The following is a 4,180-nucleotide window of genomic DNA, read 5'->3' as shown; positions in this document are numbered from 1 at the left end:
ATGTAGAATCTTTCCAGGCTAATGGGGTTTGATGGGATAAGCCTCCCCTCAAAGGTCTCTATGAACCCTAATAAACAGCATGAACAGTTAAAAAAAAAACTATGTCTAAATCCCCAAAATCATTGTTTACAAATGATTATTTTCACTTTAAAAAATTGATTATAAGTGATTAATGGTCACAGTCAGTTTCTGAAAAGAATAAAATAGAAAGGTTATTATACAGTGATGAATACTCTGCATTGGTATGGATCGTCATTTACTGGTAAAAATTGAAAGTTATTTTGTTACACTGTGTGTATGTATTTCTGTTCTTGTTTAAGGTATTATGCTTGTACAGCTTATCTAAAAATATAACATATAATTAAGAAGCAGAAGGAGACGGAGCACGAGCAAGGAACTCAGGACCGCGAGGGGCGCACCCACACACTGAGACAATGGGGATGTTCTATTGGGAACTCACCAAGGCCAGCTGGCCTGGGTCTGAAAAAGCATGGGATAAATCCGGACTAGCTGAACATAGAGGACAATGAGGAATACTGAGAACTCAAGAACAATCGCAGTGGGTTTTTGATCCTACTGCACGTACTGGCTTTGGGGGAGCCTAGGCAGTTTGGATGCTCACCTTAGGAGACCTGGATAGAGGTGAGTGGTCCTTGGGCTTCCCACAGGTCAGGGAACCCTGATTGCTCTTCTAGCAGATGAGGGAGGGTGACTTGATCGGGGGAGGGGGAGGGAAATGGGAGGCGGTTGCAGGGAGGAGGCAGAAATCCTTAATAAATAAATAAATTAAAATAAAAAAAAGAAATGCAGATAAATAGATAGTCATATATAATAGCCAAACATGTAGTCATGTTAGTTAGGTTTACAAGATATATAGAGATATATTTCAGTTTGATAGACAATCTTCAAACCTTTCAGAGACCTACAGAATATGGCATTTAAAATATTTTAAGAAAATAGGACTTTTCATGACAACTAAATACATCAGATCCTGGCAGCACTAATCTACTTCAAGAGGGTAATGTTGAAGTTCCATATCAAGTTTTTAGCCAATTGGGCAAGAAACTGCTCTTGTCTGGACTGCTTGATGGTATGTTGTATAAACTGCAGGACCCACAGAAAAATGACTGCTGAACTTGCCTAAAGAAGCTGAGAGAGTACTTCAGGGTTCCTGCTTTAACAAAGAACCTGACAGATATTCTACATGACATAGAAGAAAGCAACTAATAAACTTTGACAATAAAAGACAGAAGAAATCTTCAAATTTCCTACTTCACTGAAAAGTCTACCAGATGCTATGGACTGTAGGCTGAAGATGGATGTCCCAAGATTATAGAAAATTCTTTGGGAGACTATCCAGGAAGCAAGATATTTGTCAATTCTAAAGTTTTGAAAGTTGCTTAAAATGCATTTCCTGTTTATTTTGGTAATATTACATCCTTCTGGGTTCTTTGAAGAGTTAAAGACGGATAATTATAGTTTTTGTTAGTTATGATAAAAGATATATTATATTTAAAACTTTATACTCGCTCTTCCTCAGGACCGAGCCTCTTGATCCTACTGCGTTGCCAAAATGTCGCTTTCTAACAAGCTGACTTTGGACAAACTGGACGTGAAGGGAAAGCGGGTCATGATGAGGGTGGACTTCAATGTTCCTATGAAGAACAACCAGATAACAAATAACCAAAGGATCAAGGCTGCTGTCCCAAGCATCAAATTCTGCTTGGACAATGGAGCCAAGTCAGTTGTCCTTATGAGCCGCTTGGGCCGACCTGATGGTGTTTCCATGCCTGACAAGTACTCCTAAGAGCCAGTTGCGGCAGAACTCAAGTCTCTGCTGGGCAAGGATGTTCTCTTCTTAGAGGATTGTGTGGGCCCAGAAGTCGAGAATGCCTGTGCCAACCCAGCAGCTGGCACTGTCATCCTGCTGGAGAACCTCCGCTTTCATGTGGAGGAAGAAGGGAAGGGAAAGGATGCTTCTGGGAACAAGGTTAAAGCTGAACCAGCCAAAATTGATGCTTTCCGAGCCTCACTGTCCAAACTTGGGGATGTCTATGTCAATGATGCTTTTGGTACTGCACACCGAGCCCACAGCTCCATGGTGGGTGTGAATCTGCCACAGAAGGCTGGTGGATTTTTGATGAAGAAGGAGCTGAACTACTTTGCCAAAGCTTTGGAGAGTCCTGAACGACCCTTCCTGGCAATATTGGGAGGAGCTAAAGTTGCAGACAAGATCCAGATGATCAATAATATGTTGGACAAAGTCAATGAGATGATCATTGGTGGTGGAATGGCTTTTACCTTCTTTAAGGTGCTCAACAACATGGAGATTGGAACTTCTCTGTATGATGAAGAAGGAGCCAAGATTGTCAAAGATTTCATGGCTGAAGCTGAGAAAAATGGTGTGAAGATTATCTTGCCCGTTGACTTTGTCACTGCTGACAAATTTGATGAGAATGCCAAGACTGGCCAAGCTACTGTGGCCTCTGGTATAGCCGCTGGCTGGATGGGCCTGGACTGTGGTCCTGAGAATAGCAAGAAATATGCTGAGGCTGTGGCTGGAGCCAAGCAGATTGTTTGGAATGGACCTGTTGGGGTCTTTGAATGGGAAGCTTTTGCCAGGGGAACCAAGTCCCTCATGGATGAGGTGGTAAAAGCCACTTCTAGGGGTTTCATCACTTTCATAGACGGTGGAGACACTGCCACTTGCTGTGCCAAATGGAATACAGAGGATAAAGTCAGCCATGTGAGCACTGGGGGTGGTGCCAGTCTAGAGCTCCTGGAAGGTAAAGTCCTTCCTGGGGTGGCTGCTCTCAGCAATGTTTAGTATTTTCCTGCCTTTTGGTTTCTGTGCACAACCCCTAAGTCAACTTAGTGTGTTTTCCGCATCTCCATTTGGTGTTAGTGCAGGATTCAGCTAGTGACCGAGATGCAGCACCAGGAACCCTTAAACAGTTGCACAGCATCTCAGCTCGTCTTTCCTTCATCGGGATTTGTCTACATTCTTCAAGGTCCCATTTTAATTCCATAGTGACTAAAGCCATTGTGTATTCTAGAGTGCATCTATTTATATTCTGCCTGTAGAAGAAAGTGAGCTATGAAAGCTTAGTCCTCTTTGAGCCTCTGGTTGGCTTTGTCACTGTTCATGACTCAGCATGGAAATAAGATGAAATTTCAGCTGTAGAATTGGAGAAGTTGATGATCTATTAATAAAGATGTCCGCCGGGGGAAAAAAAAACTTTATACTCACAAAGATAAAATAGGTAATTTTATATTTTCTTTAATTCGCCAGATACAAATAGACTAAATATTGTAACTGTAATTTGTGCTTGAACTTGTTTTGTTATATATACTTTTACTATGTTAAATGTTAAAACTTCCTATTTATTTAGACAGAAAAGGGGAGATGCAGTGTGATTGCCCTTTGTTTCCAATGAATTTTTTTATTACCATTGATTAAAAAAGAAGCTGCTTAGGCTTATAGCAGGACAGAATACAGCCAGTCTGGAAGAGATATACAGAAAAAATAGACGGAGTTAGAGAAACACCATTTAGCTGTGGCTTTCAAAGTGGAAGGACCCAGAATGTTTCTGGTATGCTACAGCCTTTGGAAATACACAGATTAATAGAAATGGGTCAATTCAAGATGTAAGAGCTAGCTAGAAATATGCCTGAGTCACTGGCCAAACAATGTTGTAATTAATATAGTTTATATATGATTATTAGAGTCTGAGCATTTGGAAAATGAATAAGCAGTCTCTGGTCACAGTGGAGTTTCCTGGGAGTCTCAATTCTTTTTCACTTATACTTATTTATTTATTTATTAAAGATTTCTGCCTCAAAATTTTTAAAGAGAGCCGGGCGGTGGTGGCGCATGCCTTTAATCCCAGCACTCGGGAGGCAGAGGCAGGCGGATCTCTGAGAGTTCGAGGACAGCCTGATCTACAAGAGCTAGTTCCGGGACGGGCACCAAAGCTACAGAGAAACCCTGTCTCAAAAAACCAAAAAAAAAAAAAAAAATTAAAGTTTTTTTTTTCTTGTTACAGTTCTTTATACAAACATAATTTCTGCTTTATTTGGATAAAATTAAAATAAAGATGGTGATTCACCTTTGCTTGGTGAATCGGGATTTCCAAAAATTGAGTAATTTGAAAATTTATGATGATACAGCAAAATAAGA

At 40.6% G+C, this 4,180-nt stretch overlaps 1 pseudogene; it reads left to right on the top strand.

Annotated features, from left to right (window-relative positions):
* Nucleotides 1–1,534: 1,534 nt before the first annotated feature.
* Nucleotides 1,535–2,842, top strand: LOC142835940 (phosphoglycerate kinase 1 pseudogene; annotated as a pseudogene).
* The last annotated feature ends 1,338 nt before the right edge of the window (nt 2,843–4,180 follow it).

Source organism: Microtus pennsylvanicus, chromosome 15 (assembly GCF_037038515.1).
Source record: "Microtus pennsylvanicus isolate mMicPen1 chromosome 15, mMicPen1.hap1, whole genome shotgun sequence".
Classification (NCBI taxonomy): domain Eukaryota; kingdom Metazoa; phylum Chordata; class Mammalia; order Rodentia; family Cricetidae; genus Microtus; species Microtus pennsylvanicus.
This window is presented reverse-complemented; position numbering and strand designations above follow the sequence as displayed.